The 14276-nt window shown below is 33.2% G+C and overlaps 1 protein-coding gene across 1 annotated transcript in view; it reads right to left on the reverse strand.

Moving 5' to 3' along the window:
• LOC121732025 (adenosine receptor A3) overlaps positions 1–14276 on the reverse strand; it is a 102719-nt gene that overhangs the window by 39516 nt on the left and 48927 nt on the right. The window lies entirely within an intron of this gene.

Here is a 14276-nt window from a genome sequence, read left to right on the forward strand (position 1 = left end):
ACGAATTACTTCGCTTTTAAGCTTTAAGAGGGCGACTAACGCAAAAAATCAAACATCGTCCTTTTCTTTTCACACTCACCGCTCACGCCCCGTCTTTCATATTATACAAGGTGAAAAGGGTCATATTATGCAAGGTGAAAAAGGACGACGCGGAATCATCGCCAAGTTAGTTTTTTTTTCTTGATAACTCGATAAATATACAACATTTTATACATCCACCAGGTCAGTGTCTCAATAATAGAATTTTATACAATGTGGTAATCTCAGGACTCAGACCAAATAATTCATGAAAACTAGATGCATCTTTGTGATTTTCTTCTATCGAGAAAATTTTAAGATAAGTATCGTGTTTTCGTTCAGATCAAATTCTTGAAAATATAATGTAGTATCTAAGTATGTTTAGAAAATGAAACAATTCGGGGCTTATTTTCAAGTACAAAAATGAATTATAAAATCGACAATTTTGGGATAGTCGCCCCCTTAAGCATAATTTAAAGTTAAGTAATGAAATGTGACGTCAACTTATACATTAATCGGTCTTACCGCTTACGCTTGTGAAAAGGAAAACATGAATCGCACTCATGTACCCATTCATTAAATACGGATGAGTATGTACTGAAAGAAAAGCATGGAAAAGCTAGCCGTCGCGCGTCGCTAACAATAGTCTTGTGAGTACCAGTAGCGTAGCCCCGGATTTATAAATAGGCCGTATACGCCGCGGCCTAGGGCCGGCAGCGTCCTCGGGGGGAGGGCGGTAGTGTCCATAGGGGGCCGGATTTCGTTTAATATTGAAAACCACAAAAATCATAAAGACATTTAAGTTCACTGCACTTAATAAAATATTTTAAATAGGTGCAAAAGCACTTGTGGCAAATGCAAATCGCCCATGACTATTAACAATGTCGGATGTGCAAAATCGTCATTTTCGTTTTATTTCATGAAATATGTCCTTATAACCAAGGCTATCATGAGCTGAAAAGAAAAAATCTATATTATGCGTAGTTTCTGAAATAGCCACATTAAAATAGGTCGTATATTACTAAGATTGCCCGCTAACAATGTCGGATAGTCACTACCTACGTTATTAACGGAACGCGGAAGCGAGTAAGAGCGCACGATGTGCCACATCCGACTATGTTAACGGAGGGATTAGACGTCGCGCTGTCACTTGTTTTTTTGCTTCCGTAGTTATATTTTTTACTTTTCGACGCCATTTTCAATGTCTACAAGATCAGCACGGCCGATTAAAACTTGGTACTCAACGAAATGAAGAAAAATATAGTAAAAGGCAAAAAATGCTGATGGTAATATTATGTCCAAAGCTAATGCTAGTGCGGAAAATGATATTTACTGTTCTTTATAATATTTGTGACTGATTGTCTATTATAGAAAACTTAAAGTATGTTCACAAATATATCCCAGTATACTGGCCAGAGCTCCTTAAGTATAGAAATTGTATGGAATTGCCGTGGTCCCCTACCATCGATTCGTTTCGGAATATTTGCCAGTGCCTTTTCGTATATATATCTCTAAGTTTTGATATAATTACAATATGTCACACTTGTCTAACTAGTGGAATACCAGTACAATACAGCGCCGTAATTTGACGTCATGAGCACTAGTCAGTAGACTGGGTTTTTTTTCGGAACCTAGTCAACATTTTTGGTATACAAATATTACAATATTGTTTTGTTTCCTAATTATTTCGTGAGAGACTACCTAATAGGATGCTATTTGATAATTTACATTCACCAAACGATCATTTTTACATTTTTGATATGTTTGAAAGTCATAAAAATATGTAAATATTTATTATTAGAGCTAAGTCAGAAAACAATGTACAGAGTATCGCTACACAGAGACAGATTATGACGTATGTGTCGAAACATTATAAAATGATAAGATTATATTATTTTATTGAACATGTCCAATCCATAGCAATGAAAAGAATCATTGCATCTTAGCACTGGGGTAGTAAAATCTGCACAAGAAATCGTAAAAATAATATTATCATGCGGATTGATATAGATTTATAGATACACCATGATTTTTGGTGCATCACGAGAGGAAATAACTAGGGATTCTTTAGAGAAAAAATAATATTTATCGAAATGAAAATATGTCCTAAAACCTTAATATTTGATTTTATTAAAAAAATATTTTTTGTCGTGTTAAAATCGTGACGGCATTTAAAAGTAAAGTGTAAAGAGATTGCATTTTATGCAATTATTAATTCTTATAACTTAATTATTATAACTTAATTCTCACATACTCACGACGATTTGATGCAATGTAGGTTACAAAGTACATACGTAGGTTGTTGGTAAGTTGGCATATTATTATTAGTCTTGTTCACTCCCATAGTCCCATACAGTCAACATAAGAGCCACTTTTATGCTTTTAATTAAATTAAGGAACAAAATTGGCCAAGTGCGAGTCGGACCCGCACGCGATTTATCATTATAGAGCAAAAAAGACCAAATAATTTGTTTTTTGTCTGAGATCCTACTTTGATTAATAATGTGATCGTCATAGGTGTACATCTTATATTTTATTAAAGCTATTTCAATAAACCCAAGCACAAAAAATGTTTGAATCCTTCTAATTGATGTTGTAAAATAAGCTCTATATTTTCCAGCAGTGAGCGAGCTGACGATGTTGAATTGTAGCTTAGAACTTTTGAATCTACTTTACAGAATTTTAAATCTACTTCGGTATTAATACTTTGGGGTCTGTATGTGTCTCTTATAATATAACTAGCGATCCGCCCCGGCTTCGGGTATAAAATATATAACCACTGAAAAAAATATCGATTCAGCAGTTTTGACTTATATTCATTATTACTACCCGTGCCCCGCATTGGTCGGTACCGCCGCAAAAGCTACGTCCCGCAATTTTTAAATCTGTAATATCTTCGAAAATGTTCATTTAAATCATAATATTATGCTGTAAAGGGCCATATAGATCTACATTAAATCAACAATGTATATAAGTTATTCAATCGGATAAGGATTATTGCTGTATTTATTAAAATTGCTTCGAATGTTAGCCATTATTTGTCCTCTTGAATCACTCTATCTATTAAAGAAAACCGCATCAAAATCCGTTGCGTAGTTTTAAAGATTAAACGGAACAAAGGACATGAGGGAAAAAAGCTACTGTGGTTTATAATATTTATATTAGATATTATAGAAGTTCACTGTGAAAATAGGGTATTTCTTTGTAACTATTTTATAGCATATTCATAATGTTGGCGTATTTTCCATGCATAAGAGGTATATTATGCAATGAACTATAGTAAATGGGTAATACTTTATTTTGTTATAAATTGTATTATTATAAGGAAATACTTTTTTTATGTTAGTGAGTACACAACAAACATCATATTTAATTAATACATAATTTTATTATAATACAAAATTCATCAAAGATTTCGTTTATTAAGTGGTGAACATGGCCTCTCTGTTAATCATTACTCTGTATGTCGAGTTTACCACGTGATCACATTATTTCTGAAAATATTAAAATCGACGACGGCTTGATAAGTAAATATGTACCTTTCGAGCGCCATCTATAATCCCGCCTTAAGTAAGTTTTCATTTCGGATGAAAATTTGATTTTCCGAATTATTTAAATCATAAGAAATGTTTTGTATTTTCATACGTACATTGTTTTTACGTTTTGTTTGACAGAAGTCCATAAAAATATTTTTTTTCTTTAAATTTTTGTCGTTTTTGTTGGTAATTTCTACTAACTAACTACTAATTAACAGTTATCACTTAACAATGACGTAAATGCCACTTCCGACAAGCAATCATCGATTTTCTACAAGCAACAATGTCGGTTCTGGCACTTCCGACAAATCAACATTACTCGTACCCCGTTAAAAAGGTCAGAAGTGACTTTTCTCATATTTAGGCATAAAATACGAGATACTCATAATAACATATCAAACGTAAATAACTTTTATAGTATAACCCTGAAATTTCATGATCCTACTTGATATAAGTAAAAAGTTATGCACAATTTGGACTTTGAATCGCTCTCCTGTAAAGTTGTCGTTTTTCACATCCGACATTGTTAATAGTCATGGGCGAAATGTCCAATAATACATTAATTCTATTTTCTCGTCACTACGATGCTGACAACATTCCAGGATCCAACTACCATTACATTGAGAAGTAAGTAGTTGGTGGTGCTGGATTAATGATGTTCTTAGAGCCACTACAGTATTCTACCGTATTTTACTACTACACTACAGCGGTCCTCAAACTTTTTTGATGGAAGAACCCTTTTAAGAAGAGACATTTTTGACGGACCCCAAAAAAGAAAATTTTTACTTTTAATGAATTGTCTATAGGTATGCTGATGCTGGTACGTTTGATGGCATTTCTAAAAACAATTTATAGATCTTATGGCCTTTGAGGAGCCCCAGGGGTCAACGGTCTATACTTCATAATATAGTCTCTATCGTCTAAATCAAATCAGTGATTCCCAGTGTTTATGTGGACCCGATTTTCTTATGTTTTCAATTAGTAGTTATAAAATTGGGTTGTAGACATTCATCATCTTATAGTCATTTTGAATTATCGGGAAAACTACAGCAATAAAATCTGAACTCTATTTATAGCTGTTTGTATAGGGTACATTACTAAAAGTTTTTCCTGCAAAACTAGAATTTCGGTAGTGTCGACCTAGTAAAAAATCTTACAATACACAAAGGCTTTTCCAAACTTAAATATTAATTCTCAGCCTTTCTCAGCACTGAAAAAATAATACTAAAACAGTTTAACACTGGTCTTCGATTTTCAGTTCGTTTCGCCAACAAACACTCCCCGGAGGCCCAATCCCCTACCCTATTCCCTTCCCTACCCTCCCCTATTCCCTTCCCTTCCCTACCCTCCCCTATTACCCTATTCCCTCTTAAAAGGCCGGCAACGCACTTGCAGCACTTCTGATGCTGCGAGTGTCCATGGGCGACGGAAGTTGCTTTCCATCAGGTTCGTTTGCTCGTTTGCCCCCTTATTTCATAAATAAAAAAAAACACTGTACAGCTTTTCTTTAAACACCACTTTTTGAGATGACGCAAGACCTCTGGGATTCGATCTAACGAGTGGGGTAATTAATACCCAGCGTCCGACAGCGGGTTGACACGGAAACTCGCAATCAATTAATAATTCCCCCAAGAACAAACAATATGCTAAATGAGGGTTAAACGTATGTAAAGTGATGGTATTCTTGAAAGTCATTCCGTGAAATAATTTATTTGCAAATTGCACGTGTGACGTGTGTAATTTCGCAGTGGCATTTAAAAGTTTGCTTGTAAAACATTTTATTGTTATGATAAATGAATGAATGAATGAATATTATTCTTTATTGCATTTACACATAACATAATTATATAAAGAAATACAAACTTAGTACTATTAATAACCAAATATTTATCCCCCGAGCTAGTGACTTTGACGCGTTGCCGAGATCGCACAAAAATCCTATTTTTTTTTAACTTATTCTTAGTTCAAAATTTATCTTAAAAAAATTAAAACGGGGATTATGTACCGTACTTAATTATTGCTGTATTTTTTATTATAGCTTTGTAGCTTTCAAATTATGAGTTTATAAGGCTCTAAATACGGTAAATTACGGAATCTCCGTAGGGGAAGGGCCTTAATAAACTACATATAAACACAAAAGTTGGCTTTATTGCTATGCATTGCTATGCAAATTGTGAATGACCAATAAAAAGATCTCTCGGCAAAGCTCCACGGATGGGGACTCCATGAAAGAAAAGTTGGGAAACACTGATCTATGTAAATTATAATAATGGTGATGATTTAAAACTAGTGACAAAAATGATGATGATAACAATGTCAAGAGCTATAAAACAAATAAGTAAGTCCAATAAAGCGCCTACTTGAAAACTTGTTTCCTCTATTTTCAAGATTTTCCTCCGACCCTTGTTTTCCAATTCATATTACGTGACCTTCACAGGGCCAAAGGAATAAGGAAAGGGCATTTTGTGGCCACACTATTTCTTATTAGCAAAGTTGGTAGTTTATATACGGCTTGGTGAAAAAGCTAGCTCTGTGTAAAAAACAAAGTAAAAAAGATTGGACAGAAAAACTATTTGAAAATCGAACTCCGCGCTTTTGCAATTTTTTTTTGATTGAATTATTTATTTATTAATTCAAAATTTTGACATAAGCCCCATACATTATCTGTCAAACTCTTCATTAAATTGAAGTTTAATCATAATTAAATGTCTCTGAGTACGGCGGTAAGTACGGCAGTTAGATAATAATAATCTTAAATATGGCTTTTCTTACAGTATAAACTAACTACTAAGTAATAAACAATTCCTGACACGACATCCGTACAATGTTTCGATATCAAGGGCTGCAGTTCTTGTGCTGAATAAAAGAAGGGCTTGAAATTGTTCGTTCAAGCTAAAAATATAATATCAGAAATACAACACTCTTTCCAGTCTCTAGAAAATTCCAGATCTTGCTGTTGCTACAAACTTATTATCAAGATGTTGGATGAGTTTTAGTAATACAGCTGGAGGTGCAACGTAGGATGAAAGTGACAAATATTATGCTTCAGCACGAATGTGCCGGCTCAACTGGATCTACATCTCTTTTTAAAGGTTACAGCTCTTGGTAAGAAACAAATTGGTAAGTACAAATGTTAGCAGCTCTCTGTGCAAAAAAAAGACGGGTTGCACTCCGGGAGTGCCGGCAGAAGTGAAAACTTGATTATTAACGTTGTGCTTGTGCATTATTTTTTTAACCCATTTTTTTAAGAAAATCTATTTTAAAAAAAATCGATTTTTTAATTAATCGAAACCCTTAATCTATTAAATTTTTAACCCATTTTTTATAAAAATCGATTTTTAAAAAAACGATTTTTTTTATTAATCGAAACCTCTACAATTTTTTTAACCCATTTTTTATGAAAATCGATTTTTTAAAAATCGATTTTTTTAATTATAATCGAAAGTAGCTTACAATCGATTAAAAAATATCGACAATCGAAAAAAAAACAATCGATTGTTCGATTAATCGATTTCGATGTTACAACAGTACTCTCCAACCGTCTTACGGTTTTTCGATCAGCACGAGAATCTGACGCGAGTTTCACAGTTTTTACCCATCCCACAAAAGTGCTCAACGCCGCTAAAGAAGTTTTCACTTCAGAAATCTTAAGTTCGCTGACTTAATTATAAAATAAAATAAGAATTTTGATTCTCAGCGAACTAAAGAATTTTGAGTGTAGAAAAAATTACAGGTTAAACTGAGTTTTATTTTAGCCAGCATACACCAATGCTTTTAGCCTGAGTCGTGTCAAAAGCAATATCGTGTTAGCGAAATGTTTGCTAACCAAGATTCTGCGTTATGGAGCTCATAAAGAAATAAAGAAATATGCTGAAAGAATAATATTCTTGGTAGAGTACCTTACCTAATGTAAATAGAAATAATTTAAATTTAGTTTGTTATTATTTTTAGCAATATTCCGCGAATATTGCTAAAAATAATAACAAACTAAATTTAAACTATGGATTTCCGCAAAGTAACGCCTTATTCCATTAACCAATAGAAATAATATTTAGCTCTACATAATAATATAATTTAAATAGTAAATAAAATAATTCTTGGGGTTTGAGAAACCCCACGTGGTTCGCCGAGTAACTTTTATCCGGGTGGTGCACGAACACGGGTTAAAAAATAATAAAAAATTTGTGAAAACTGCTAAGCGCCAAAACTTTAAATTTCAGCCGTAAACTTGAATAGTTAGATTAATCAAACCAATTCATTTTAAACTTAAATTCAGTGTTCTTGATTACGATATACTTAATTAATATGTAAGTAATTAACTTTCCTGCCATAAACAGCTATATTCGTAACGTTTGGGTTCTTGTTGAAAGAAACGCTTGTTATCAAACGCTTAAACATTTTAATGAAAAAACAACTATGTATTCCCTAAATTTTATGTGACATGAACCATTTTATCAGAACATAATGCCATTAGATATACGCTACGATAATAAATACTATAGAAGAGTAACTGAGTCACAAAATTGTTCCACGTAAGGGCCCTTCCACACCACGTTTTTTTACGCTCGTTGGTATCGATACAAACGCAAGTTGAACGCTCAGCAAACGCAAGGAATCCGACAACTTTTTTAACCTTTACACACGATCCTATTTTTGTATCGATACAAACGCCACGTTTTTCGAACGCAACTAGGACGTGCTGTTAGCGCGCGCTTGTATCGTAATTGTGTATCGATCGGCGCCGCTTTTGGCCACAGTAAAGCGCGTTTCAATAGCATTCAAATTGCCTCTGTATCGAAACAAACACGTGTTACAAACGCGCTTCATTAGCACTCGCACATAGCGTTTATCTTGCGTTTGTGTCGATAGAAATGCGCGTTTCCTTTGCGTCAAAAAACGTGTAATATCTACCAAAACGCGATGAAGACGCGCAAATGACGAACGTATCAGAAACGCGCGTCGTGAGCGCGCAAAAAAAACGTCGTTTAGAATTGCTCCACTTGCATAACCTCGCTCAGGGCAAGGATAATATTGGATCACATATTCCTCGCAACGCTGCTTAGCTCAGCTTCGATGGAAACGCAGCCTTATGCACCAAGATGTGCATTTCGTGAAACTTTCGTACTTTCCTTTGACTGCCAAATCGGGTCGGTAATACAATTTTCGTTGCCCCGGCCTCGTATTAATGTCAATAACTAGATCCGTATTTAAGCGATGAAACGTACGAGAGTTACTGTTCTGTACTGTCTTATATTTCGATGGATATACGCTAAAAATATTTATCGCAGCAGCCGCTGAAATCAGGTACTAGTATAAATCAACAAATCCCTTAGAAAACTACCTTAATTAACAGATTTATTGCAAAAAATGTCACATAAACATTTTACGAGGAAATAAAAAAAATATTTTAGCTTTTTACGTAGGAACGAGGCAAGAGGCGGGACACGCAAAAGTTATTAACTGCTAAGAGTCGCTGCATCATAAATTTTCTCTGTGACTAAATTTGAGAAATTTATGCAAATAGTTTTTTTCCAGATCCAACAGCTGTTGTCTAACAATAATACATTTTCTATATTGACTTAATTACTAAGTACTCTACCAAAGCTTAAATTATCACTTATCCGACACATCCACAATTCCACACGTCGTAGACTACTAACAAAACTTTAAACTAGCAAAGGACTGTCTTAGGGACTTTAAATTACATAAAGCTTGAAAAGTTAAAAAAGTAAACTTTAATCATAAAAAAAAATACGATAATCCCTTTAATTTATTCCCGATAGTTACATTTAAAATGTTGCCAAGACGTGGTTGTCTACTTTAATAAAACTTTTTGACCACATAAAAGAGTTTGCTCTCTGAAATAAATATCAGATCTAATATAGAGCCAAGCCTCTGAATCTACGCGGCCGGCGGCCTAACTCTACCGACCCTAACTTCAACAATATACACATCAGTAAAAAATTAAAAATATTATGTATGGCTTCGCCGTTTTGCTACCGTCGTGAGTCGTGACTCGTGAAGCCTGAAGGTGATGCGAATATTTATTTTAGTTGCTGATCTCAGAGGATTGTCTATAAAACGTAGTGACAATATTTAGGTAGTGATCTGTGCTAGGACCGTAGACAGAACTCTAGGAATCCGTTTCACTATTTACGTAGTTAATTCACCTGTCACAAGCATCTCTCATGCATGACATTTATATCTTCTTCTAGCTGTGCCCCGCAGTGTTACCCACGGTTTAAGTATAAAAGACTATGAAAAGTACCAATAATAGGGTAAAAATGGCTTATGGTAGTGATGATGATGAGTAATGTAATTTGCATAGTAGCATAAGCTCTCCACGTGCAAAATCTTACTTGTTGGTAGCAAATGCTTAGAATACTGCTCACGAAACTGAAGTCACCACATGCTTCCATATAAATTTCCAGCAGTTACTTTTATGAATACCAAAAGAAAAATTTGGAATTTGGTTCCAAAAGAAACATTTTGAAAATCGGTTCACAAACGGCGGAGTAATCGTTGAACATAAAAAGCGAAAATAACACCTCCTCCATTTTGGAAGTCGGTTAAAAGTGTAGCCTATGTGTTATTCTGATTTAATAAATAAGCTTATATTATTGTAAAGTTTCATTAAAATCCATTCAGCAGTGTTTTGCGTGAAAGAGTAACAAACATCCATACATCCAAACTTTCGCCTTTATAATACATTATTATACAGCGGAAAATACAACAGAATTAAAACAGAAATAGCTCAGAATGATTAAGGGCCATACCTCACCGGGAGTCCGGGACGCCATGGCGACGAGACGTGGCCAGCGATGTATGTTATTTCATTCGATGCATTCGAAAAAACTGTGGACTAGCTGTAATAGAACATAAATGTTTTGACTTTTGGCGTTTGAGGCAGCACCAGTAAAGAAAAAGTTTTGGTATGCCGTCTGCGTTTGACAACGTTTCAGTGTGCAATAAATACATCGGATTTGGTCGGATTATTCACTGTATGTGCTAGACGCTAGTAGCGCCCTCTGCTCTGACAATTGCGTAATATTCCCTATTGTTTGTCGTTCAATAAAAATATTTATTTTGGCTTTTTCTATTAGGTTAAAATATAAGAAGGGGCATTTTTCCTGGTACGAAAGCAAAATAATTTGATATGGCATAAGTCTTTCCCTATCTACCCCAATGCAATTAGATTAATTTATACCAGCGTTTCTTAACCTGTGGTCCGCGGACCCCTGAGAATCTGCGAGTATATTATGTTACGTGGTCCGCGGTGTCATCTATGGACCATTATAACAGTCCATACATAATCCGATTTTTGCTGTTTATTTTATTAAATGTGTCCGTGGAAACTATGATTGATTTCCTAGTCTGTGACTGAAAAGGGTTGGGAAAAACTGATTTATACCATTGGAGTAGGATCAATTTATACAACTGTATAAATCGTCAACAAATACACAGCTAACAATATCTATTCATCAGTTATATGATCACAAATCGGAGTCATAAAATAGTCGTAAAACCACATACGAATGGTAATGGGTGCTTAGCCGAAAATGGCGCCGACCACCATGTTTATGGGTTGATCACTACTTGACTTAACTTGATGTGTCTCGATAACACTGCATGGAGGTGAAATGAGTGAGTGACATTAATTAATGATTAGTTAACATTAATTTAATAAAAAGATACACAGAAAATGAATGCAATCTTGAATTAATTATCATTAAATTGTCTTTACACATATAATTTAAGACGCTCCCCCTACGGAGATGTCAAATATATTCGTAGTTTTTTTCGAAATGCTCATTGTTCCACAGTCCACTACTTTATCTCCTGTAAGCCGGAATGAAAAACGAAACCAACCCAACACGACCCTTTGGTATACATAATATTATTTATCTTAGGTACCTTTGCCATATGTCCGAGGAAAATGCTAAACTGTCTTGGGACCCGTAACGAAACTAATCAGAATATAAGCAAAGAATAGATATTACATTTAATATAAGCGAGACGAAGAGGAAATGTATTCGTAGTTTATGAAATGAAGGTTCGTTTAAAATCTAACACGTCATCTGCATTCCTCAATATCTCAACAAAAATTCTAAAATTTTACAATTTAACGAATTGATATTATCATGATTTTGAATGATGACTCCATTTAGAAAATTCTTCTAATCATTTGTTAAAAACATTTTGGATTGCTGCCAAAAGTTGTCAATTGCAGATATAAAAGTTCGTGATATTTGTGGGCCCTTGTCGTTAAATCTGTGGAGGCAGAAATTATATTATGAGATAATTAAATGAACAACCTTGGTTGTGGTTAATAAATAAACAACTGTGAACTGACGTTATATATATTTTTTAATTAAATATAGACATTAGACACAGCAAAAGTATGTGATTGCCTCGGTTTAGTCAGACGCGCCGCGCACTGTAACTTTTCCTGTAAAGTTAGTTTAAGTATGCTAGTAAGTTACATAGAATAGTATCCTTTAAACGTCCTTATATTAAACGAATTAAGCTTATATATGAACTTAGTACTTAAGAACCTACTTAAGGAGGCGACTAACCCTAAAGTGTCGATTTTATAATTCATTTTTATACTTGAAATTAAGCCCCGAATTGTTTCATTTACTAAAACTAGATACTACATTATATTTCCGAGAATTCGATCTGAACAAAACCACGAAATCTTAAAATTTTCTCGATAGAAAAAAAATCACAAAGATGCATCTAATTTTCATGAATTTTTCATTTATTGCCATAACCGTGCATTGAACTAAGTTTATATTTTAACACATTGTATAAAATTCTATCATTGAGAGATCGACCTAGCGGATTTTTAAAATGTTGTATATTTATAGAGTTATTGAGAAAAAACTCTTAAATTAATGGCAAACGCTACAGCTTTAAATGACAAAAACTCCAAACAAAATGTAGAGCTAAATCTTAAAACTATTTTACGGTTGTTTTAACACTAGAAAGACCGGAGCGGTCAAATGACCGCATTTTCGTTTTTAATTTGAGATATTTTTGTTACCGTTGCGTGAAATTCGTTTTCCTCTCGTGACATTTAATAATTTTCGATTGTTTAAATTGAGATAACGTGTTTTTAATGATTGCTCAATAATTATAAGTTTTAAATAACAACCTACCTAGAAAGACCGCAGCGGTCAATTGACCGCTTGAATAAAATTTCTAAAGAAAGTGGGTTTTTCTTGCAAGTTTTATTTTTCATTTAATTTTTTTTTTACTATTATGTTTTTTTTGTGTATTTTATTTGAAATTTGATTTAATTTTTTTTAAAAACTCGACTGAAATAGACTTGACTATGACTCATAGGTCAAAAGTGGAATAAATACTTTTACTTACATAAATGGTCTAAAATTTCACATTTTATATGTCAAAATAATGGTAATATATTTACAAATATAGTATGTGCACAAATAAAACCTTTTGCCTTGCCTGTTTTGATATTGTAACGTATTTCAAGGTTTTTGCCTAATGAAATCCTGTTTTCTGAAAATTATTAACGTTGCTACAAAAATCTGTGTCAATTTTCATAATATTGTTGCCTGAGTTGACCTAACACAGCCAGGGTTTATTAGTAGTTCGAATTTCAATTAAATATTTATGCTGAGTTAATTTAATTTTTTGTTTTACCTACACAAACGAAGCAAATAACAAACTAAAGGTAGCGAAATTGTAGTTATATGAAAATATGATAAAAAAAAATATATTTATGCTAATTTTAAGTATATTTCATTTCTAAAGCATATTTTTCGTACTTCTTTAGTTTTCGTGTTAAGGATTTTTATATTTTATTTTATATATTATATTTTATACCAAAAATACGACATGAAAAATAATAGTTTTATCCTCCAATAGGGTATTTTCATCAAGATGTTCATGGCTTCTAGACGTGAATTACTGTACATAAGACTAACTTTACCATTCTATTGCTATGCTCAAATACAGGAACAAAACCAATAAATCTTGTGGAGTTATTATAATGTCATTGTATCAGTAGCAGGTCTATAAAATGCTTTTTTAAATAATTTTCTAGAATATTTGTTCTATAATTTAATTGAGTTACATTTATAAATAATTACACGATCAATAAAATGCAAAAGCAAAATAGTAAGACACACAAAAAAATGTAAAAACATACGATGGGTCATTTGACCGCTCTTGGTCTTTCTAGGAAGTTCAGAATTCCGGTCTTTCTAGTGTTAAACATTAATTAAGTAAACACCTTGTTATGTCAACCCGTGAGCCCGACGACGGTAACAGAAAACTGTTTTACGTTTTCTATAAATCCTTGTCGCCGATTGAAATGAAACCAAGGAAAAGTGTTACTGGTAACTGAGACGAGTATTCTATTTGCTATACTTATACGTTTCTACTTTCTTTGTTAAAAATGTTGACAATTTGTGTTTTTAATATTTTAATAATAGGTGGTGTATTCATTGGGAAATTGAAGATATGAACGGTTTCATTATGCACGATGCAATTTGTTGTTATTATCTAGTACCTAGATATAATATTATTATATCTATTTATTTTATATACTTATACCTATTAATCCTATTATTATTATAATTTATTCCGTAAGATATGACTGATAATAGCAAGTTTACGAATTACACAAATTATTTACTTTGTATTTTGTAACATTTGTGTAAATAAAACTTTGCCGATAAACAACATACACTT

This window comes from Aricia agestis, chromosome 11 (assembly GCF_905147365.1).
Source record: "Aricia agestis chromosome 11, ilAriAges1.1, whole genome shotgun sequence".
NCBI lineage: Eukaryota > Metazoa > Arthropoda > Insecta > Lepidoptera > Lycaenidae > Aricia > Aricia agestis.